This window comes from Sinocyclocheilus grahami, unplaced genomic scaffold (assembly GCF_001515645.1).
Source record: "Sinocyclocheilus grahami isolate Dianchi unplaced genomic scaffold, SAMN03320097.WGS_v1.1 scaffold358.1, whole genome shotgun sequence".
Lineage (NCBI taxonomy): Eukaryota > Metazoa > Chordata > Actinopteri > Cypriniformes > Cyprinidae > Sinocyclocheilus > Sinocyclocheilus grahami.
Window position 1 is genome coordinate 391,356 of NW_015505537.1, and position 25,703 is coordinate 417,058.

A 25,703-nucleotide genomic window follows, 5' to 3' on the forward strand; every position below is an offset into this window, starting at 1 on the left:
CCCAATATTTACAAAATACTCATTAAATTCATTGACAATGTCAATCATTTTATTTATACTTAATTTATCATCATTAACAAAATAAGTTGGGTAATCTACTTTTTCAGTATTCTTTTTAATTATACTATTAAGTACTTTCCATGTTATTTGTATGTTATTCTTATGGTTGTCCAATAACTTATTATAATAGTCCTTTTTACTCAATCTTATAATGCTTATTAATTCATTTTTATATATCTTATATTTATTTTCCACTTGTTTGGTTCTAGTTACTATAAATTTCCTGTATAATGCATTTTTCTTTTTGCATGCTTTCTCGATTCCCTTAGTAATCCATGGTTTATCCTCGTTTTTTTGCTTTTTTACAGTCCTCTCAGACAAACAATGTTTTTCATATTTTCCAATGAATATGGACAAAAAAGCATCATAAGCACTATTAGGATCTTTACTTACATAAACCTCACTCCAATTTTGATTCTTTAAGTCCTCACTGAGAGCAGCAATGACTTCTGGTGTTCTATGTCGTATTGTTTTAAAGCTATTTGTTCTATTTCCTTTTGTTTTCTCAAATAGACTTTACATAAGTAACCTGAGATGATTTCTGTCAATACTGTCGACTAGACTGCACAGATACTGAACTGAGCTGGACGATGACATCACAGAATCAATGCAAACTGACTTTAACTAGAAAGTGTTTACTATAATCCTTTTTTTCGACACACTATTTTCCTGTTTAATACTGTAAAGCTGCTTTGACAATCTGTATTGTATAAAGCACTATATAAATAAAGGTGACTTGACTTTTGTTGTTTTGATTGCTTCTAATGTCCACATTTGTAAGTCGCTTGGGATAAAAGCGTCTGCTAAATGATTAAATGTAAATGTAAAATATGGTAGCATCGCTGCACTACCCACCATGCAGTGTAAGGTGAGCGTCTGTGGGTCAGTTTCTCCTCTCTCTCTGCAGAAGCAGTGGGCAGCAGGGCCACATGATGGCAGTCCATCTACACCTCTCACTCCTCTTATTACGTCCTCTTTTGTCTGTCCCTCGAGAGAGCTGTGGGAGAGGGACAATGCCATTGCTCTCAAGGTTGAAGCTGGGAGAGAAGCAACCTTAGTGTGTCAGGACTGGTTTTAATACAATATAAATCCTGGTGTTGAAAAGGCTTAAGAGTAAAATATATTAACAGCGTCCCTCAGACTGGCACAAACAATGACACTGTGGCCTCTGGCCCCGCTGTCCTCCTTGACTTACTGATGAGAGCTGCAACTTCCTAGATGGAGGAGGACTACATTAATACTTCACATATTCAGTTTTTCACATTCACATTTTATATGATCTTAACTATCATATTATAATTGTAAAAGTTCTGAAAAGCATAAAACTATAGCAATATAAACATGCACACCAGCCACTGCATGTCAGTTGAATTCTATAACACTGCTTGGCAAACATATTAAGCTGTATTTTGTTTTTATTGTATTTATTTTATTATTGTGCAAAAGAACCTAAACTAAAAAAAATAACCTGTTAAGGGTCAAATGCACTGAAGTGGTTTGTTGCTTTAATACATTATTGACAACAATTAGTGACTTTAAAAGAATGCTTTTTTAACATTTAACATTTAAAATACATATAGCATATTTATTTTCAAATTCTACATTTTCATTATGTCTGTTACATCAGTTATTTGATTAATATCCTAAACTGTGAGTCAATAAAAAATAAAATATACTTACAGAAAAAATTTGGTAACTTTTCCTGGCATGTCTTGGGGGAAATTACACCACTGTTATAATAATTACTAGGCTTGGAAAATTCTGACATGCTAGCTATGATATCGTTCAGAACGGACTACCGTCTAATTTAGGCATCAAGGTGTGATCATACCAATTGCTATATGTTCAAATCATTTACTTGAAACAGAAGAACAGCCAACATCTCCCTGTTATCAACACCCGTTTACATTCATAATGCTCTCCATGATGAATTTCTTTCCTACACAAAATTAATTGTATATAATTATATGCATTTAACTGTTGCTTTGATGGAGACGAACTGTTGTTTTCAAGCTGTTCTGTTCATTGTGGCTTCTGTTCAAATAGAACACGACTTGCTCTCAGCACTCCAAAATGAAAAAACAAAACTCACTCACACTCTCAGGCCATCTAAAATTGTTTGTTTTTTCATCGGAAGAGATTTGGGGAAACTTACCATTCCATCACTTGCTCACCAATGGCTCCTCTGCAGTGAATGGGTGCCGTCAGAATTAGAGTCCAAACTGCTGATAAAAACATCACAATAATCCACACGACTCCAGTCCATCCATTAACATCTTGTGTAGCAAAACGCAGTGTTTTTGTAAGAAACAGATCATCAAAAACCTTATCCTCTAATTTCTTATATAATGTTTCTCATCAGCTACATAATTCAGATCGGATCAGCAAAGTGACAAAACAAGTGTTTAGGAAACTTTAATTGAAAAGGTCTATAGCCAGTTTTACCCCAATGTACAAGCTTTTTGTCAGGAGCACATCTTCACAGACTTGCCCTGGTGTTCTGTTGGGTAGAAGCACTTGACTTTTGTCGAGCTCTGACTGCACTAATCTGAAATGTCTATATCTCTTATCTGGACTTAAAGTCTGTGCGGGCAGCAGTCTAACACTTCAGTTTCAAACAGCTGATAAGATCTTGGATCTGAGAGACAGACAGGGGGAAGGTGGGCGGACGCGGTTCTCGAGTCAACTGTATATAAATACACAACAGCGGGGAAGTCTGTGAGGACTGACGGTTGTACCGAGCACCTGTTTGGCTGCCTGGCAGCTTTCTGACACGGTTTCCTCCCTGGAGATCCATCAGGACAGGACCCGCGCTTGTATTTTGAGAATACTGACATGGTGACACTGCCACAAAACAAAAAAAGAAGCAGTCAATCAAATGATTGTTGGACAATTCATCAAAAACACAGTCATCTGGCTGTTAGAAAAGCCAGACTGCTCACTTGAAAACATACAAACACAAATGGAGTTCTCCAGACAAATCAATCAAAGTTGGGGTTTTGGGGTTCAATTATTTAAATATATAGCTTTAGAATACACAACCCACATATGAGACTTTAGAGCACAAACCACACTGTCAGACGCAACAAATGCTCCATCTGGAGTCTATAAGCAAAAGAAAGAAAACATGAAAAAAAACAAAAAAAAACTGGCATGACTACAAAGCAATACAGTAAATACAGACAAAAACAGAGCAATAATCTTTATAAAATCAAATGAGCTGAGTAAATCTTACTTACCTGTTATATAAATAGAACCAAATAAAAATATGATATAAGAGTAGCCAACTTGTATAGAGTTTCATAGTTGTTATAGTTAATTAATAATGATTCAATTTTCTCATTACACATATAGTTGCAATAGTTGCAGTTGTCAATTCTGTTGTTCGAGTTAGCTGAGAAGAGCTGAGAAACAACTCAATATATTTACATTTTACATTTTCTAAGCACTTTCTTTTGCTGACTCACATGCACTTTGCACTTTTGCACAATGCAATTTATAATAATTAAAAATATGTTTTTGTAGACTTTTTAGTCTTGAGTGGATCAGTGTGCGGTTAGCCACCCTCTTGCTCATTTGCTGACTATTTGTCATGTTTTGTACCTGGTATCATACAGTGCCAGGTAATCTGACAGTTGCACTTCTATAATATTCTTTAGAAAGGAGAATGATGTTCCCATCTCACCCACATCATGAGTCATGCATCCTGTTCTCGTCATTTTTTGGCTGCCTATATGCTCTCATACCACAAACCAGTTAAACTATCATTTTTAAACCGCTTTCTAACTAATTAGACATGCAATACCCCCACACTCGTTCTTTTCTCTCTGCCTGATTCCCATCATGCACAATTCCCTCCTTTCCTGCTATTTGCATTCTGGAATGTTGAGAAATCATTCACACACTCACATGGACAGAATCATAATTAAATCCATCAGTCTCTGCTCTGCTGAATGTTAAGTGAGTGTCAAGACTGAGCTACAGACAAACAAACAGTCTGCTTTTTGTGCTCAGGAACATTCTATTTGTTTTGTTTGATAAAGAAAGACTTTGAGTAGGGAAAACTGAAAACTGGCCATAAAAAGCAGTTAAAAAACGTCACAAGATAACCACAACAAACCAAACAGTGTTTATATGCACCATTTTAAATCAGTTACGCTAGATCATGTACAAGAGACAGCTGAAAACTCATCTATTCCATGAGCACTTAACTGCATCCTACTTAACACAAACTACTAAACACAAACTATATATACTGTATATTTTTTATATTTTATACTATCATAACAAAATTAACAATTCGTCTAACTCTCGCATGCTCTTTAAAACATTTTCCTCCCTCCTTTGTCTTCCTCCTCCCCCTCCTTCATCAACTCTAACAGCTGATGACTTTGCCACGTTCTTCATAAAATTAAAACCATCAGTGCACAATTTTCCACACCACAATCTGTCAAGCACATCTTAACGACTCGTTCACATCCTTCTCTTCACTCTCTGAGGCAGAAGTCTCCAAACTCGTCTTACTACTTGTCCGCTTGATCCTATTCCATCTCATCTTCTTCAAGCCATTTCTCCTGCAGTTGTACCTGCACTCACTCACATCATTAACACATCCCTTCACACTGGTGTTTTCCCCTCAGCATTTAGACAGGCTCGTATAACCGCACTACTTAAGAAACCCACCCTTAACCCATCTCTTTTAGAGCACTACAGACCGGTTTCCCTTCTTCCTTTCATTGCAAAACCACTTGAACGAGCTGTGTTCAACCAAGTCTCTGCCTTTCTCACACAGAACAACCTCCTCTACAGCAACCAGTCTGGTTTCAGAAGTGGACGTTCAACCAAGACTGCCTTGCTCTCAGTTGTTGAAGCCCTAAGACTGGCAAGAGCGGATTCCAAATCTTCAGTATTTATCTTGCTGGATCTGCCCGCTGCTTTTGACACGGTTAACCACCAGATCCTCCTGTCAACCCTATTGGCAAAGGGCATCTCAGGAACCGCACTCTAGTGGTTTGAGTCTTATCTCTCAGATAGGTCCTTCAAGGTATCTTGGAGAGGTGAGGTGTCCAAGTCACAACATCTTGTTCACAGCTCTTGTTCTGTCCGGGCTGGACTATTGCAATGCTCTCTTGACAAGTCTTCCAGCCAGTTCAATCAAACCTTTACAATTAATCCAGAACGCGGCAGCAAGATTAATTTTTAACGAGCCGAAAATAATGCACATCACACCTCTGTTTATCAGTTTGCACTGGCTACCAATGGCTGCTCGCATAAAATTCAAGGCATTAATGTTTGCCTACAAAACCACCACTGGCTCTGCACCCCTTTACTTAAATTCATTACTTCAGACTTATGTGTCCTCTAGAAGCTTGCGTTCTGCAAGTGAACGGCTCTTTATTGTGCCATCCCAAAGAGGCACACAATTACTTTCTCGGACTGACCTGCCCAACTCAGTCCGAGCAGCTGAGTCCTTAGCCATCTTCAAGAATCGACTAAAAACACATATCTTCCATCTTTATTTGACCCTCTAACTCTTGCACTCTCTATTCTAATTCTATTCTTTATTAAATACAACAACAAAAATTGCCCTTTTTAGACTTGCACCCTATTTATTTACTAACTGATTGTTTTCTTTAAAAATAAAAACTAACACTTTCTTCTCTAATCTTTTTGAATTCTATTTGTTTTCTTTTTATTTATTATACAATTATAATTCTGACTTTCTGACTTCTTCTGATTATCAAAAGCAAAAAAGGCCTCTAACACAAGCTTGCTCTATTCTTTTTCTATTCTATCTGTTTTCTTTTTATTTATTATTGTCAGTCCTATGTCATGTCACACCCCCGAGCCAGAACTAGCCCGCTGGATGCTCAGCAGATAAGCCCGCCGGCCGCTCCTCAGTCAAGCCAGCTGGCCGTTCCTCAGTCAAACCCGCCGGCCGCTCAGCTCTCAAGCCTGCCAGCCGCGCCAGTTACCGCTAACCAAAGGAGGAGGATGAGGAGAAAAAGACTGTTCTCCGTCCTCATCCTAGCCCCAGAGCTTGCTCCAGTGTCCGCTCCAGCCCCAGAGCTCGCTCCAGTGTGGGCTCCAGCCCAAAGAGGGCTCCAGTTCCTGAGTTTAGCCCACGGAGGGCCCTTGTCCCCGAGCTTAGCCCAGTGAGGGCTCCTGTCCCCGAGTTTAGCCCAGTGAGGGCTCCTGTCCCCAAGTTTAGCCCACAGAGGGCTCCTGTTCCTGAGTTTAGCCCACAGAGGGCTCCTGTCCCCGAGTTTAGCCCAGAGAGGGTTCCAGTCCCCGAGTTTAGCCCAAGGAGGGCTCCAGTCCCCATGTCCAGCCCAAGGAGGGCTCCAGTCCCCACGTCTAGCCCAGGGAGGGCCACAGTTCCAGAGTTAGGCCTACGGAGGGTCTCTAAAGACTATATTCTCCCCAAGCATTTTTTTGGGGGGTAGTAGGGGTCCATCTGTGGAGGCCGGGCCGAGTGCTGAGGCCAGGCTCCCCGAGCTCACTGTTCCGCCATGGCCTCCTGAACTGTCTGCTCCGCCATGGCTTCCTAGTCTGCCTGTTCCGCCATGGCCTCCTGAACTGTCTGCTCCGCCATTGCCTCCTGAACTGCCTGCTCCGCCATGGCTTCCTAGTCTGCCTGTTCCGCCATGGCCTCCTGAACTGCCTGCTCCGCCATGGCTTCCTAGTCTGCCTGCTCCACCATGGTGCCCCGAACTGCCTGCTCCGCCATGGCTCCCAGAGCTCCCTGCTCCGCCATGGCCCCTGAGCTTCCTGTGCCGCCATGGCCCCCTGGACTGCCTGATCCGCCCTGGAGGTATTCCCCGTGTCCCAGTCCTGCACCAGTCTCCAGGGTGCCCCCCCCCCTCTCCCTGGTGGAATGGTTACGGCGCAGGACGCGCCTTCCCGGGAGGGGGGAATAATGTCAGACTCTGTTCCGTGTTTGTTCCCCACGTGTTCCATGACCCAGTTTCCCCTAATGTTTAATTATTGTTTCATTAGTTCCAGGTCTCGTCATCCCATTCTCTAGGCATGTGTATTTAAAGTGTTTCCTGTTTTGAGTTCTCTTTCCGGTATTGTTTATGTCAACCTCCTCTGCTACGTGTGTTATCCTGGCACCCTTGATATTATTAAAGTTTCCTTGTTGATGTACTCCACGTCTCCTCGCTCCCTCACAGTAGCAAACGTGACATATATATATAATTTCAATTTAGCTTTCATTTCTTTTCATTTCAGTTTTAGCATATTAACAATTTTAACAATGATTACCATCAGTCAAGATTATTAGACTACTGCATTGATTATTTTTTGTTAATTACAAAAATTTTGTTTTCAACAACCATTTTAATGTTTTTATTTTAGTTTTTCATTTTGTTTGCATTATTTAAAGCTTGTAAAAATTAAAGATAGGAAAGGAAAAGCTTTTGAGATCAGACATAGCTTTTGTCTGAGCTATGAATAAAATATAAAAATGAAAGAATTCACATTTTCTCATTTTATTTGTATTATCTTATTATTTTAGTGGTTACAATAAGTACGTTTTGGGCTAAATTAATTATTTAAGCCTCATATCCTCACAAGTCGTGAATGATTCTCAACTTGAGAGGACATGAGAGGACTCTGTTTTCATTATTTTCCCACTTTAGCAAGTTAACAAATATATATATATATAATTTTTTTTTTTATAAACCCGCTAATAAAAATGTGGTGGGCTGAGTCATTTCTGGCTGAATTGCACAGGCGATTTGAAGCGATGGCCTTGAGTGTGGCATGTGATGCAGTATTCAGTTTAAGCATGTATGCAAGCCTTAAGATTCACCCTCGGCTTGTGACAGCTGAAGTGGATCTTGTGAAATGTGCGATTGCTTCGCCGATTACTCTTGAGAGACTTAAAGATGAAGTAGGCTACAGAAGGACAAATATCCAAAGTTTTTCAGACTACTGCAGTTTGCACTCACGCTGCCCATTGGTTCGGCTACATCAGAAAGTTTCTCAGTTATGAGGAGAATCTGGCTCCGATCTTCAGTGGCACAGGACATATTCTCAGATCTTTCTTTACTGCACATAGAGAACGATTTGACTGAAAAAACTATCAGAAGAGAAGAGATAGTGAAAGAAAGACAGTGGTCATCTACGCAATTCGGAAAAAGAGGCAGCTTTTCTGCATTAGGTAGCTAATGGTATAAATATTCATATAAATATATGAAATGTAGAACATATAAAAAAGTGTTCATGGCTCGTCTGCCAGTGGGTGCCCCCCCAAGCATAAAAGTGAAACTCTGCCTATGGGGACATGTCATGTAATGTCTCCATGACAACTTGCACCAGTCTCTCCCATTTATTTAATAATTGATTTATTGTTATGTATTTATTCTATTACTTTTTTAAACTTAATTTTTATATTTATTATAAATGTATCATTATTAATAATTACTATTATTCATATAATTCATTTAAGGACGCTGCTGCTGCAGAGCAAGTACCGAGACATGCTACTGCCAATACATCCACAACATGCTGCTGTGAGCATGTAAGACATATTGCTGCTGCAAATATAACATACATGAAATAACCCCCATATAGCATACATGAATCACCTCATAGCAGATCTATACAGGTGGAGCTGGGGAAGGTGAAGGGTGAAGCAAGCTGCAACTGCTACAGCACTAGTCATATATTTGAATGTTGAGCAGCGAGTTAATTGGCTGCCGATACAGGAGAGAACCAATCAGCTGTGCCATGTGATAATGATGTCATTAGGTCAGATTGAGTTAGACCTATCGGACTGCGCCATCTAGAGTTTCATGTAAGAACTCTGCATTTATACAAGAATAGTTCATGTAATTATACAGTAAAATCTACACTTATTTAACTTTTTTTTTAAAGAGAAAAACTGTAAATTGACATTCCCAGAATTATCTGTGTGACAGCTCACTGAATTTATTTATTGTTTTTGCATATGGACAATATCGGCTGATTTACACGATGAATCCCTAAAACCCCGGGGTAGTAATCAATCTGTCTGACTGCCGATACACTTGTCCCAACCTGCTCAGTGAAAAAGAGTGAGACAGAGCAATTGAGGAAGAATGAAGAGCAGAAAGAAAGGAAGGAGAATTGTCACGGAGCATGTGTCAGAGAGTATTCAAATGCAATCATTGTAAATTATACCCTCTGCTGGGTTGTTGCGGATTTCTGATGAACACTCAGATTCCACAGCCCACAACAAACAAACAGACCCAAACGCACACACAATCAATCAAAGTGTGAAGAAAATGTCATGTTGTACACCCTGTTCATTCTGCATTGTCTTGTCTATTAAAAACATTGGCTGCAGGGCCGTAATCTGACAGCAGTCAGACTGAATCAGTGCTATTATACATCACATACAGATGGCCAGATGAACCACACTAAAGCTCTCAGGATTTTTAAAACAGCTGTGTTCCTTCTGAAGGAATATATTTATGTACAGCAATGACCACAGAAACACCTGCAGAAGACTGATGTGATGGAGTAGAGTTTGAACACTGCGGTCTCACTCACCTCTTTATTATCTGAGCAATAAGACACAAGAGGCCAAGCTATACTTTGAATACAGTCACAGCTAAAGAGTGTTGTTTGCCCCTCTCATTCATTACCTCATAACTAATGTAAATTTAAATAACATAAAATTATAAATGAACACACACACACACACACACACACTATATTAGATTGTGTTTTATTAACGCCTACACCTACCCCAACCCTAAACCTACCCCTTACAATAATGCAAAAACAGAAATTATTGTTGTACAGTGTGAGACCCAGTAGTTTTTGCTGTATCCCTTCTAGCCTTAACCCCAACAAATGCACTGAGCAGCGCTGTCAATGGAAAGCAATGTTTGTGAAGATGAAATGTAGTGGTCAAAAAAGGCCACTGGTGCTGTGCAATGACGATGGTCACAGTTGTTACTATACTATGGATTGTAGAACAAGCATTCAGCAACCAGGATGTCAACTATTCTTTTTACAATCCATGATAGGACACAAATACAAATGAAAAGAGAATCTGTCTTCTATTTCCTTCTCTTTCTCTCAGGTAGAGCGATGAGGTGACCCAAGTCAGTCAGCAGACGTGCTGAATAATCAGGCTGTTAGCTTGCTAATATGAGCGAGGGGATTTCTTCTCCGTACGGTCCCCAGCGACTCCTCTATCATTACACAATCCCCACTGGAGATCTTCAGCCCTCACTCGCACAACTTGCAATCAAAACGTCCTGTCTTTGCCACTTTAATCCCTGATCTGAGACCAGTGCTTGGAAATTACGCTACAGTGTGTCCCAGTGGGGATATTTCAGACTGATGATCTGAAACCAGGTTTTTCTCTCCCACACCACTTAATGCCCTTGAGGAATGTTTTCTATATGTTAATACTGATTTGTATTTAATACAGTATTGCCATTTTAATAATTTTTTTCATATGTCTAACAAACCATGAGAATATAATACACACTAGAGTGCACAAAAAAATCAATTGTTAATTGAAAAGTTGTAGTAGTTTGCTATGTTCAGACACAGTACTTTTATGCCCATGTGTGTTGTTTTAGCACTAACTGCCACGAGCAGCTGCGATTGACAGTCTGAACACTTTATACACCAGCAATATTAAAATGTATTTATTTTAGATGATGAATCTGTATAGCAGAATAGCTCGGGCCATATGTTATAATAAAATGGCCACAGTTGAGTAAGTGTGGCACAAGCAGTTTTGGCCAACAGATGAGGGTAAGAGCATATGTTAGTGAGGGAACAGGATAATTTATCTCATCCAGACGAGTTGTTAAGCTGTAGTGTCTGCCTTGTATAAATAATTAGTGGCTTGATTCAAATCCATTGCCACATCATGAATAATGCATGAGAGGGGTGGGGAAGGGCGGTGCTAGTATAGAAGATCAATTGATTGACAGTGGGAGACAGTGTGGCCAATGTGACCTCTCTGTCTGATGGATCATTTATCTTTCTCTCTGCTCATGCTCCTTATCAAGAGCAGCCAAACCTGCTAACTCTTTAACCTGAGGCAGCACTGGATGGCTGCAGGCATAAAAATATCAGTTAAGTCGTGATTCTTTTCACAGTCAAACCATGAATCAAAGCTGAGGGCACCATTTACTCAGCCTCATTTAGTTCCAAACATGCTTTCTTTTTTGACACAGAGATGTTGATGTGTTTTTATAAGTGTTCACTCAACTCAACAAAGCCCTCAAAGCCATAAGAGAGCAGCTAACAATGACCCGAACAAACAGAGGCTTTGATTGGAATCGAACATGTGAACAGAATCAACACTGCAGTAGCCAGTTCATGCTATCCGCCAAAGCCAATTGGTCTTCCATCTTATTCCCAGATCAACTGTTCCTACTTCACCCCGGCAAACTTTAGTTTGAACTTCTTGGTAACTTGTCACTTAATATGCCCTCAACTCTTGAGCTCTCGAGACACGCTGGATTTAGCATGTGCCATTTTTCAGTATTTGTTTATCACTTCGTTGTTATATCTCTGCTTGAATGGATATCTGTCCGTATCCTGAGGGACAAATGGGGAGACCAGGTGTGGGGAAAAGTCTCTCTCTTGTTTTTGACCTCCTTTATCCATCTCTGTCATTCTTTTCCTTCACTTGGCTTGAGCGTTGTTCATGCTCTGCGGAGTAGCTGTAACCTCTGGTGAAACGCAAGCGACGGGAGGTAAATCATTCCGACTGCATCTGGGCTCAAACTCACCCTGCAGTATTTCAGCACGGGTCTGACCTGAAGACTAATAGCAATGTTTTAAAACCATACAGCCACAGAGCACTTTCCGATTACCTTTGCTGATTGCTCCAGCGCTTCCTACTTCCTGAGCCATGTAACTTCACTGATTTCTCTTTGGATGAATAGAGGCTGTTGTTCACCAGTGTAGACGTATGCTGTAAGTCAAAAATTCAATCAAAACCATGTTAGCGTTCCGCTATCGAACTATAGCAAGGGAATACATTTCTTTGAGATTATATTTCACCGGCATGCAAGGTTTTTCTGTATTTGTATGCTAATACGACATGGCCAAAGCAGATTTGGAATCTGTTGCCGAGAATTCTATGGAAAGATCTGTGGCCGCATGGATATACAATAATGTTGTATCATTATTCAAATGTCTTTATCTCACAGCAGAGAAATCAGAACCATTTCAATGTGGAACAGAATGAGGCCAGGATATTCTTTCACAGATCGCCACATGGTGATGGCAACGGCGTATCAGAATCAAAATTGCGCTCAGTTGAAAGATGTATGTAACTCTTAAGAGGTGATTTGTGATTTGCAGCAACAAAGTGACCGGAAATCATTAATTTTCAAGAGGCGATTTGAGCTGTTCTGGTGAATGATGCAACATGGTTGAGCAGAGGTTAAGTGTATATGCAAATGAGGACATGGCACCAACCAATGGGAGTGGTTGGACTCCTTATACAGTTGGATACACGTCTATTTAGAATCGAATGATTATTAATGCTGAAATGGCTCTTTGTGTTAGAAAATATGGTTCTTTATTCCCGCTTTTTAAACATTTTCAATAAAAATAGATGCACCTAATTGAAATGGCTTGCTGTCATTTTCAATAATATATCCCTATTAGAGCCTATATATTAGGGGGGGAACCTAACATAAATGAAGGGGAACCTAACATAAATGAAACATACAAAAACTAATAATAATTAAATATTATTTAAAAGGTTCTTCATAACACCATTAAAGTCCACACACTGTAGCACTTCCAAAACATAGTTCTTTATTATGGAACCTTATAAAAAGTGTTCTGCTATTGTTGCAAGCTGAAGAACCCTAATCTGGTACTGTTTCGAACCAGCAGTGTACTAGAACTAAATAGTACAGCAATCTGGTGTTTTTTTAATTATTAAATCAATACCCAAATTGTGAGTTTGCGCTCGAAATCGACTGTAATAAGAAACTTAAAGGAGTACAACAAAATAATACAAAGACAATGGAGATAAAGCATATCGCTCTATTGCTTTGTCTGGTTGCACACAAAAACAATAATACAGCACAACCAGTGCTGCGTTTCCCAAAAGCATCGTAAGCTTAAGTACATCGTAGAAACCAATGGAGCTATGATCAACGTAGGCTTTCGATGCTTTTGGGAAACGCAGCCCTGTGTAGTCTGATTCACGTATGAATGAGCCTTGTATTTTAAAGACTCAAAAAAATTGTGTAGCAAGACTTCTCCATCGTGCACTGAAAGAATCAGACTACATTGTCTGAATGAACACACTGAGTCTAATATCTACTATACTTGACTGAGCACTGCGGACAGATGAACTGATGAACGGGAGATGACTGCAGTGTCCATATCTTCAGCCGCTCAATACTCATTGAGTAAATTACCCAGAGCGCATTTCACAGGTGAACCCGAGATCCAATGTTTGTTAATGGCAGAATAGAAGCTTTCCCGGGTCTCAAGGACAGCAAGGGACGCTTCAGCAGACATTCACTAACATACGCGTTTGCACTCTAACTCGCAGCTGTGAGCACCAAACGAAAAATCAATGAAACAAGTTTTCTGTAATTGAATGTGAGATTCTCCTCTGGCTGAGAAGCTCTAGAGGAAATATGGCTGTAATCAATGTAAGTGCCGTTATACAAAACCATTTAGGTGTCAATTTGAGGCACGAAGCCAACAAGTCCAGCACTGGGCAGGGGAAGGAAAGGTCAGAATCTGACCCCCGTGTGATTGGCGAGCTTATAATAATTATTATTATAATAATTATTATAATAAAATAATTCAAACTCAAACTAAAATAGAAATGATAAATTATATATAAATTATATATAAAAACTATATAGACATATGTAAAAAGTAAAAATAACAGAAAAATACAATTTTTTTTATTTTAATATTATATTTTAATAAAAATAAAAAATAACAAAAAGTATTTTCACCAAAAAGAAAAAAAAGAGAAAGGTTTCAAGCCTGATATTTTCTGTTTCAGTAGAAAATATCAGTTTAAATGTCCACACATTCTTTTTGCCATTAACTGTAATAATAGTACGCTTTTTTTGAGGGAGAATTAGCCTTCCAAGTTGACTACAAGCACTACAAACAAGTATTATATCAAAAACGCGCAGCTGTGCATAAATGTCACCGGTAACTGTTATTTTTATTTACGAAGGGAAATAATTTCATTTTACAGATGAAAACATGGGACATTATTACATTCAGTCACAACCATGACCGCAAGAAATATTGGTAGGGACTACCTGAGGTGAATCCAAGAGCATGTCCTGCTTGGCAGAATCAGTCACCTGTGACCCGCGGGGACACATTAAGCTTCTCCTCTGCTGCCTCATTCTCATTCTGTGGTTTCTGTAAAGCAGCAGCATTGTGGAAACAAGAAGGTATTAGGTGAGAGATGATCTGTTTTGGTGCCAAAGGAATGATTCTGTGAAAGGATCCAATCAATGAGTATTTAGTTCTGTTTTGGTGATAGATGTGTGTTTGCTTTGTATCAAAAGTGTGTGTGACATAATATAGCCAAGCATGAAAGGTCGTAGAAGAGAATGAGCAAAGATGAGGAGGAGATTAGGGTGAAATCGGACACGCTTCACTGGTGTGCGTCTGTGTTTGCTGGTTTCCACTGGTGTATGACTGTTTGAACATGGCTCTTTCCAATAATCCTGTGATTAAATGTTAGGTGCCTGCGAGAATAAATTCAGCCGGAGCCAAACATTAGAATTCAGTGAGAATGGCCTTTCAGAAAAATACAACGGAAACAAAATTGTGTCTACAAAACAAGGCGCCTGTAAAAATAAAACTCATTTTGAGAAGTCTGGATTGAACTGGGCCACAAGAGGGAGTAAGAAAGCCACAGAATGCACAGCAGAATAAAATGTAAAAGAAATTTACTCAAGGCTGTCCACAGCAAGGCTTTCAACGGGAAAGTTTGTCACATAAATATGTCCACAAGTTTACACAGTCAGAGGCTTTTAAAAGCGCTTTCTGTCACTTTTATATGTTCTGTTAAAACAAACTCCGTTCAATCAATCAAAAGGCTGAAAGAGAGCCCTGAACTGGGCCGCTCCAGCTGAACAACAATAGAACTCATATCAGAAGATCACAACCTGATTAAACTTGAGAAAATCAGAAAACATCACCTGTGAGAGTTCAGATTCCCAAGCTTGATTTTTCAGATTTCATTTTATCATTATTATTTTCGGTGTTTTTTCCATGTGATTGGCTCCTAGATTTTATTCATGGCAAAAAAAAAAGAAGACCTGTGCATCATAAAAAAATAAATCATCCTCTTAACTCTATGTATTTCTAAACAAACGGCATTGCTGTATTGTAACAATTGTGAAGAATGCATGCATATATACGCTCTCAGAAAAAAAGGTACAAAAGCTGTCACTGGGGCAGTGCCTTTTCAAAAGGCACATTTTTGTACCTTTTAGGAACTAATATGTACACTTTAGGTACTAATATGTACCTTTAAGGTGCTAACATGGACTGTTTAGGTACAAAGGTGTGCCTTTTGAAAAGGTACCGCCCCAGTGACAGCTTTTGTACCTTTTTTTCTGAGAGTGTACAGTAAATTGATTTAAATGTATCCATTGGTCAAATGTGTCTATTTAAATATATATTTGCATCCTATACATAGGTAAAAGTTCCACGGCCTAACAGTACTGTATACAGACACTCAACTGAATAGCATTGCAAACTCATGCACAACAGAGATAGATGCCCACATACACAAGCGTCAATGTTCAAGGTCACGTACACATGACGAGGCAGTCAAGATGACTGCGTAACATTCAGATTCTGACTTTAGAGATTTCTTTAACGGAATAGTTCAACCCAAATGAAAATGTGCTACAAATGTACTCATCCATAGGCCATCCAAGATGTAGATTAGTTTGTTTCTTCATCGGATTTGGAGAAATGTAGCATTACTGTACATTACTTGCTCACCATTGGATCCTCTACAGTGCTTCTGGCTAAAATACCTCTATCCATGCTGTTGCTTTCTCCAGTGAAAAAGTAATCTTGTCTGAATCAAGAGAAGAATATGCACAGATCAAACATAAGTGTAAACAGATCTCAACAAATAGATGCGAGAAGGCAACAGGGGATGGACCTTTTTTTTCCACTGGAGGATGCATTATTATGAACACATATTTTGTCCAGGAGCGATGGTTTAAAGTTAAAACGCCTTCACAAATCCCCTTGCAAATGAAGGCCAAACTCTGCAGATCATATTGCTCATCCACTTGAATCTGCGCTGGCCGAGCGTGGTGAGTGGCAGAGTATATGGCATGCTGTATCCTGTCGGACAGCGCTAGACAAGAAGAGCCGTGGGTCTGTCTTTGTTAAGCTGGAATGGCTTTTGTGTGCTGTGGGTGTCATCTGCGGATCAGTTCTCTGGCACAAATATCAAAACTCAATTCAGATTCTCTCTCCCAGCCTGATTTCATAGAGGGAGAGAAAGAGGCTCTCGGAATTGGATCGGAAATATGAGCTACTTTAGCAGTCATCACATCTTGGGTTTCGGTAATTGTGTGGGAAAATGTTCTGGAAAGTGAATTGGGCATCTGCCTTGTTCTGATTTAGTCTCTGAATTGTGCTGTTGGGTTTACGAATTTGCTGGTGGACCATCAAGTTAAAAATGGAGAGACAGTGGTTTGTTAATATCCACGACATTAAAACGATGCTTTTCATCATGTGATTTCACAAGCAAGATTATACCGAATGCAGTCATAAAGGCTTTGGCTCTATTAGCCCCCTGCTGGTGTTGTTGCACTGCTAGAAAAAGGCTAAACGTTTCCCATTACATGTTCTAACCGAGTGTTTGATACTAATCATTTGTTTAAGGAGCGTTCGAGAATGTGCTTGATGAATGCTTGTAATAAAAACGAGTGTTTGGCCCATTTACAACTGGCATTAACAATCTCGAGTCCGATCACAAAGAGTCAACACTAAATACAGGTGTAAACAGCGTCCAAGACTTTTCACAAGTAAATTTTCGGTGTCCCGTCACTTTTGACCGTGAAGATCACAAGTGTGACTCCCAAATGAGGAGCACCAGAGGATAGTAAACAAAAACTATGACAAAAGCACATAACATCACTAAAAAATTATAAAAAATAATATAAAACAAAAAATATAAAAAATAATAGCCAATTCAAATTATGCATTAAAGCTAGCATATAAAAATATAAATAGTGTATAAATAATACTAAAATAATGCTGAAAATGCATGTGCATAATGAAATCACTAAAGTGGGCAAAAATAATTTTTTAGGGTTGCTAAATTAACACGTTAATTTACATTTACGCATTTTAGCAGATGCTTTTTTCCAAAGTGACTTACAATAGAGGAGCATAAGCAATTTGTCACAGAGCCAACAATATTCATAGTATACAGGACCAGGCTTAGTGCAAATAATACATTAAAAAATTATCTAAAATAAAAATGTACGTTTTAATTTTAAAACATTAAAATAAGTTGCATAAAATTAAAATAAATACATAAAATAAATATACATAATAAAGTTTTTTCAACCACAACCAGTATCACATTTGTGACCGTGGACCACAAAACCAGTCATTCGGGAGCTGAATAAATACGCTTTCCATTGATATATGGTTTGTTAGGATAGGACAATATTTGGCCGAGATACAACTATTTGAAAATCTGGAATCTGAGGGTGCAAAAAAATCTAAATATTGAGAAAATCGCCTTTAAACTTGTCCAAATGAAGTTCTTAGCAATGCATATTACTAATCAAAAATTAAGTTTTTATGTATTTATGGTAGGAAATTTACAAAATATCTTCATGGAACATGATCTTTACTTAATATCCTAATGATTTTTGTCATATAAGAAAAATCGATAATTTTGACCCATACAGTGTATTTTTGGCTATTGCTACAAATATACCCCAGCGACTTAACACTGCTTTTGTGCTCCAGGGTCACATTTTTTTTGAGAGTCCCACCAGCTATTACACACAAGATGCCTCATCAGTCTACACTAATGTCCTAATAAAAAAAAAGTAAAACTGATATTTGTCATTCAACTTTACAACATATCGGCCTTGTTCTCTGTGGTGCTTGAAACTTTAAAGCCTGTGTAGTGCTTCCTGCTGCTCCAGCTGTCGTCACTGGTCCTCTGTGCTGAAGCGGCCTGTCATCTGTACATATGTAGTCCTCAGTTATCTGGACCCCCCCCATCTGCCCTCACACTGTGCGGTTCATCACTCGCAGCTATCGAGGAGCCCTGCCCCTGGTCACGATTAATGAGCACAACGCCTCCTGGGTTAACAGAAATTAATAGGCAGACAGAAATTTACATTTCTATTCGAAGGCAAGAAAGGATTGATGTAGCCCATTACTAGGGCTGCTGAGATAGAGAGAGAGAGCGAGATAGAGAGAGATAAAGAAGGAAAGAGAGGAATGTGAACATGCCATAAAAATGTATGAGGTGGATTTATGAGTGATCAGGTGTGAGGTCTTCCGGTCTGGATATATTAAGACAATCAGAAGGTGCTGGTCAGGTGACGACCAGCTGATGTGCCCTTGATGACACTTTTCTCTGAACTCCAGCTCCTTCATTAAGCAGGCTGTTTTGTGCTTAATGAGTGAGTTGCTGTGTTAGCAGATTGATTAACTTTCTCATAGGAAGGTGAGAGAGTGTTGAATATGTCTCATTTCAATAAGAGCTGCGTGTTCATTTGTCTTTATTAGCATGGTACATGTGATGCTGACGAAGACCAAGTTTTGCTTCAGGACTTCACATTGGCCATGAAGTAGCAACTCAAGACGGAAACAAAATTATTAATTGTTCAAAAGCAGCGGACAAAACGTTTTTAAAATTAAACATTATGTATGCATAAATGTATTAAGATTACCATAAACTGCAAAGGCCCAACAGTATGCAAAATGATGAAAATAATTTGTTCACAGATGTGCACTAAATAACAAAGTAAACATTTTCAGTTATATGCATGAATATAACTAAACACAGTAAATATATTATTATTAATATATGCACTGTAAATACATTTTATCAATAAGTGATGGCAATATGTTTTCCCATTATTTTATCTCATCAAAATGATTTAACCAATTTGTATAATATATTTTATTATACTAAATTTAAGGAAGTAGCTGAAAGTTGAAGGTGGTGGAAATTTGTTACAGTAAGTAAATCCAGTAAATATATCTTGATATATGAAAATGCCACACAGGGAATTTTTTTAATCTATAGAAATGGCCTGTTGAAAATATTCATTGAAATGAATGCCAGTTTTTCCCTCCTTTTATTATTTGCATTCAAAACAGGTGTGTGTTTGAACCAATCAGAACAGATATGCGACTCATATTAAGGTCACAATTCACCAGTTGAGAATCACTGTAGACTATAATTTAAGAATTTTTTGACATGCTCCAACAGCCAATGAGATGGATTCTTTGAGTTTAAAACATTCATTTTTGTAGAGAGAAAGAGAGTTAGACTGAGAGTTGTGTTTGGAGCGAAGTGCCGGTTCAGCAAGAATTTAATGGAAGATTAATTAATTGGGTCTTTGCTGTTAATTGACATAACTGACATGTGGCTGCCCTCCAAAAATTCATCATAAAAAGGGAAAACTCTTCATCGTGGTATCTAAGCCAGACGCAGTGCCTCTGCAGATATTTCTCTTCCCTTCATCTCAGTTCCCGCTTGCCAATCCAGAACAGACTCCATCTAAAGTCCAAAAGAAAAGTGACTTTCCTCTCGACCTGCCAAGATTTCAGTCCTCGTTTTAGAATTCAGACACATGCTTAATTGTTTTTTATTTAATAGTTAATGTGCTTGGAAACCATGAGCCCAGCTGGATGACTTAATTATATTGCTCCATGTAGCTCTTCCACAACAATTATGGGACGATAATAATTGGGCAAATGTTTAATGCTCCATTTACATATTGGTGTCATTCAGTAGTGAGGAAAAACTTTCAATGCTTGACTAGTCAAATGCCTGTTTAGGTGACTTAGCTCCAGGGCCAATAAGCTTGCATGAAAAGGTCTGGTGTTCCGTGGAAAGGAAGCTCATATTTGCAACAACATGAAAAGTGATTAAACGTTGCCGTGTCATTTGAGAGAAAGACCTCCAAGACCATCTAGAAAGAGATCGCCCAATTTCACATGGATCAAGCAAATTAAGTAAATTAACCCTGTACAGCCTGACATATGAAGTACTAGCCAGAAAAATATTTTCCAGTTTTTTTTTTTATATTGCTGAAGCTAATAACTGACAATAAGAAATGTTGCATATGTTTTTTTTAGATCACATGTGGATCATTCATCAGGCTTCAATTATAGTTTATCACAAGAAAAACTAAATCCTTTCGCATTTATGATGTTTGAAGCATTTCTGTTTAATTAAATATTTTTGGTCAGAAAAAAATCTGGGATATATATATATATATATAAATGATTAATAATGTAAATAAAAAAAAAAGCCTAAGTAAAAAAAATCTTTAAAAGAAAAAAAATAAATATACCTCAAATGCCTGCTGTAGGCCTATTATTTGTTACGCATTTTTAAAACAATTTTCCTATAAATAATGTATGAAATATCAAGATCATATTCATTCACAAAGTAACAATATATAAGTTATTCTTGCTGTGACTTTATAAAAATCAGAGGCAGACATTTTAGGAATATAAAAAGTCATTTTACTTCCTGAAAAATATAAATTATCCACCAGGGGGCGGAAAAAAAAACTCCCAAAAGGCTTTTCAGGAAAGTATTGATCAGATGCCTTAAAAAGCCAATACATTTGGCTTCATAGGGTTAAGCCAAAAATACATTTTATATTAGAATATAATCCACTGCATATCATGAATCACAAAATATGTTCAAAACAGAATGCATTATGCTGATCTCTCAAACCAAGTCCAGCCCTGTTTTCTTCAGAAATGAACAATCTTTCTAAACATCTCCTATCAGGCTGAAAGCTTACCGTTTCTACATGCTTCACTAAGTGCTTTACACACTGGGGAATCTTTCTGTTGACTTCAAATCTCTCAGAAATGAACACGTTAAAGTGCAATTCTGGAAAGCAGCTGCAAACCCTCGAGTGGAGTTTTCCCCCTCTTCATATGCATAGAGTCATCTCTTGTTCTTCAGACGCAGAACAATACCAAGTGCATTTGTAAGTCACTTTGGATAAAAGCATCTGCTAAATAAAATCGAATGCCATCTCGCATAGAGAAATAAACATTGTCTTTGAGAATAGTGTACGAATTATACTTACAGTGAAAGTAAATTTTACTTTTGAGGTTCATCTCACACTATCCAAATGGTCTGGTATTGTCTAGATTTATTAGCCAGGCATCTACGGGGGCCTAAACCGACATAAATGAAATATAAATAATGCAATAATAGGAATGTAAATAAATGACTTAAAACAAGCAAACACAATAAATCACATCACATGTTTTCACATCACATCAGGAGTTCAAGCCTTAATTAGGGTCAGACATCCTCAAATCCTCCATAAGTCACACCCTGATTGAGTCTATGAAACTTTAACAAATTCCACTGAAACTAGAAGTCGTCCATATAGTGTATGGTGTATGAATCAATTAGTTCAATTCACTACACTGGTCTGAATTGGACTGATCAGGTTCTCACAAAACTGACAAACATCATATGATCCCAGAAGATATGGAATATGTTGCTCCAGAAGATATGGAATATGTCGCTCAAGTCAAATGGAGCATTTTTTATGATGCTTTTTTTTAATGATGGAGTCCCTTTTGAAGTCTGAAAGCCATTTATTGTAAACTGTAAAAAATAAGTTTCTGCCTTAAATTTTTAAGTACAATCAACTTAGCTGTTTAAGTCCTTTCAACTTAAGTTACATTAAACAGGCTTAAAAAAATTAGATGAACCTTTCACAACATAAAATAAAGTTGAAAATTGTTAATGTAAAAACACATTGTAATTTTTACAATGTAATTGCTTGGAAAAGACCAGTACAATTTTTTTTCAAAACTTTCCAAAATGACATGGATCAACATTACTGTTTACAAATATATAGACCTAACCTAATACCTACCCCTAACCCTACCCATAAGTTATTCCTAAATTCAGAGGGAAATGATAGGTGAATAACAAGGGTGTAGAAGCATCTAACCCTGATTGTAAGCCTAAAACTGACATTTCTTGAATACGTATCCCTCGATTCTGATTGGTTGATTGGAATGTTGTTCCAGGATCAACAAGGATGTTGATCCAGGAACATGTTGTACTTTGTGAAATCACGTTCACCACATAGCTCGATAAGGGTTGAGCCCCCAAAAGGCTAAAATCCCAGAACTGCCTCTAGTAACACTGCAAGATAACAGCTAAAACACAGATGCTCATTGCCGGACTCTGAGTCAGTGTATTTTTCTGTGCTTTGGCTTTTTTTAATCTTGGAAGGTAGCAAACAGTGGGGAAGTGCTGTACGTGCAGAGCTGGAATTTGTTATTTTGGAGCAGGCACACTTATCACTTTCCAACTCATGATTTTGTTAGACATGCTATATAAATTTACTTAAGAAAATACTATAAATAAATGAAATTACAAAATGAAATCATTGCAATAAATGAATAGCTTGGTTGAACGTAACATTTGGCTGCAAGGCCTAGAGGTTATGGAAACTGCATTATACTAGATGAGATGAGAGAAATTACCTGGGGTTTTTCTTTTGGGTTACAGAATGGAAGACGTCCCCGAAATACTGTAACGGTGAAGAACAGAATTAGCAGTTCAGATGTACACTGGAGACAGGGCCACCACAAGCTCTGTGCTCTTCATCTGCTTCTGCATTAGATACAGAGCATCACAGATAAACTCTCTTTCTCTCAAACAGTCAGAAGCACACATTCACACACACACTCCAGAACGACGACACGCACTGTGATTAGTACAACCAGGCACGAGAGGAAGCAAAGGAAAACCACTCACCGTCACCTTGGTGATTCTCCAGACGCCACAGGCATTGAGATTGCCTATCAATCACTGATAGTTTTCCCTTCTGCCCCTCTCCACCTCCTCCCCGATCCGCCCATCCGCTCAGGTCCGGTGTATGGCTGGGGCGGGGGGAGACAGCAGAGACAAATAGGTCCGTATTTAGGGAAACAGAATATCAATAAACAGCAAGGGGAAACACATCTACATCTCACCAAGAGAAGAGCCACAGGTCTTAAACAACAGTGCTGAAAAATGAGCCAGCCAGAGACCAAGAGAGCTATTAATCACATACTTGTCTGTCTGACACACACACACACACACACACACACAATGGCACAGAGGTGGATGTTAGCCTAGCCAATAAAGGAGGAACATAAAACGCGCCCTTGTAAAGTCAATTTTCATAAACTACATCAAAGTGAGGTGAGAGTGACAAACACGAGGTGGATGGTTAGAAACACATTTGTGTGTGTGAGGAATGAGGGTCGAAGGGCTCACGCTGTGGAACACGGACGTTAAACAGAGATTAACAGTCACGTGTTCTTTAAGCGACAGCACTGACTGATTTGGTGTAAAAAAACGTGGTGAACCTGCATTGCTAATGCGTCGCGTGCTTATGTAACTCGCCGCGGTGTTCGCGCTCTCAGTGTGAAATCCGAGCAGGTAGGCATTATAATGAGCGCCTTCTGTTTACTCACCTGTCAGAGGAGGCAACGCCACAGGGCCATTTGATCTCACGGAGTTTCCAGGGTTGATTTTTTGTTCTATCTATTTCATTACTTTCAAACCCCCTCCCCCATCACAGCATGTTTTCATATTTTGAGTGATGTTTCCGGTAACTGTAGTGTTAAAGGGATGGTTTGCCCAAAAATGAGCATGCTGTCATCATTTACTCACCCTCATGTCTTTCAAACTCTTTATGATGTTCTTTCTTTTGTGTAAATATTTTTTCTAAAACACGAAACACTCCAAAATTTTGACTGTTTGACTTCCCGGATGCTTGTTTCCATGCTATTACAATGAATGGAGACTAAATTAAAGGACATGATGGGGAAAAAATTAGATGGAGGAAAACTTTCAATTCCCAGAGAAACTTTGCATTCACTTGCAAACATTTTACATTCTCCCAAGAAAAGTTGATTTCTCTTGAAAAAAACATTTGTGTTTTCTGCAATTACAATGAATGGAGATTATTATGAAGCCCCTAAAAGAATTAGAAGAAAAAAAATAGATGGGAGGAAAAATCACTTTTGCATTCACCAGAGAAACTTTGCATTCATTTGCAAAAGTACTGAAATCTATTTTCCCCCCACTTTATATTATTTCCATCACCAGTGCTAACTTGCAAAGGTTTTGCATTCCCCCAAGAAACCTTGCACTCCCGCACAAAAGAGAAACTTTGTGTTCAATTTCAAAACTTTTGCAAGCTGAACGCAAAACTGATGATAAATGGTTTTGCAAGTGAATGCAAAGTTTCTCGTTTTGTGAGTGAAATATGATTTTTCTCCCATCTCCTATTGATCCTCCCATCTCAAAATTATGCGGTTTTTCCACTGACCTTTCGTTAAAGCAATTAGTGAATAATTAAGACCATTTTTCATAAGCTGATTCAATGAAAAGATCTGACTCATTTATTTACCAATCAAGCATCACTGCATCTGTCATGAACTGTCAGAAATGTGCCATGGGACAGTCAGCAAGGACTTCACGGATTCGATTTTTCAGCTGGTTCTCACGTTAGCCAAAAACAGTAGTCTTTAGGCTCTATAGTTTTTTTTGTTTGTTTTAATTTGGACATTAAAGGGTTAGTTCACCCCCCCAAAAAAAAAATTCTGAAAAAATAACCATTTATTCAACAATTCTTCTCCCCGAGCTAACGTCTTCCACCTCTTCAGAGAGTACCACGACACATGTGTGCCCTTTCCCCAGAACGTAATCAACGTAATCAGCGTTGTTTACGTTCAGCATGCGCGCGCTTTCTCCTGAACGTAAACAATGCTGATTATGTTAATTACGTTCTGGGGAGAGCACGTGCATGCATGCGTCATGGTACTCTCCAAAATGGCAATTGAACTTGAACGAAGCTGTTACGGGTTTGAAACGACATGAGGGTGAGAAATTAATGACAGCATTTTCATTTTTGGGTGAACTACCCCTTTAATATTCATGTTTCTTGTTTAAAGCAAAATGGCAATTAGCAGTGGTCAAACAGTATTTTCAAAACATATTTTAGGCCAATTGTTATATGCAAACCCATAGATGAATGGAATCAAGATTATATTACAAAACGATCCCAGTGGGGGAAAGAAAAAAATAAAATTCTAAATTTTTTCAATATTTTTTCATTAATTTCAAATTCTCTCAGGGTGGTTGGAGAAAAACAGGCATTTACAATTTGGACAACAATAAAATCACCAGCTACTGCCTGTAAATTCTGAAATTACCTCATGTAAAACCAAATAGGGCTTTAGTATAAAATAAATGTATATTTGGGAGAATTTTTAACTTGGAGGTGGAAAACCTGACTGCAGTGTACTGTACAGACATGTCTGTAGGACTTACCCCTCCGCTCTCTCTTTCTAATATGCTGTCTCAGCTGAATCTAAGAAGTATTTGGAAT

The 25,703-nt window shown here is 38.5% G+C and overlaps 1 long non-coding RNA gene across 1 annotated transcript in view; it reads left to right on the forward strand.

Annotated features, from left to right (window-relative positions):
• The window catches only part of LOC107548929 (uncharacterized), a 19,354-nt gene extending 2,190 nt beyond the window's left edge, over window positions 1–17,164 (forward strand). The window contains exons 2-3 of the long non-coding RNA XR_001604508.1: window positions 9,668–9,670; window positions 17,092–17,164. This is a non-coding gene — a long non-coding RNA (uncharacterized lncRNA). The remainder of the gene's footprint in view (window positions 1–9,667; window positions 9,671–17,091) is intronic.
• Window positions 17,165–25,703: the final 8,539 nt, after the last annotated feature.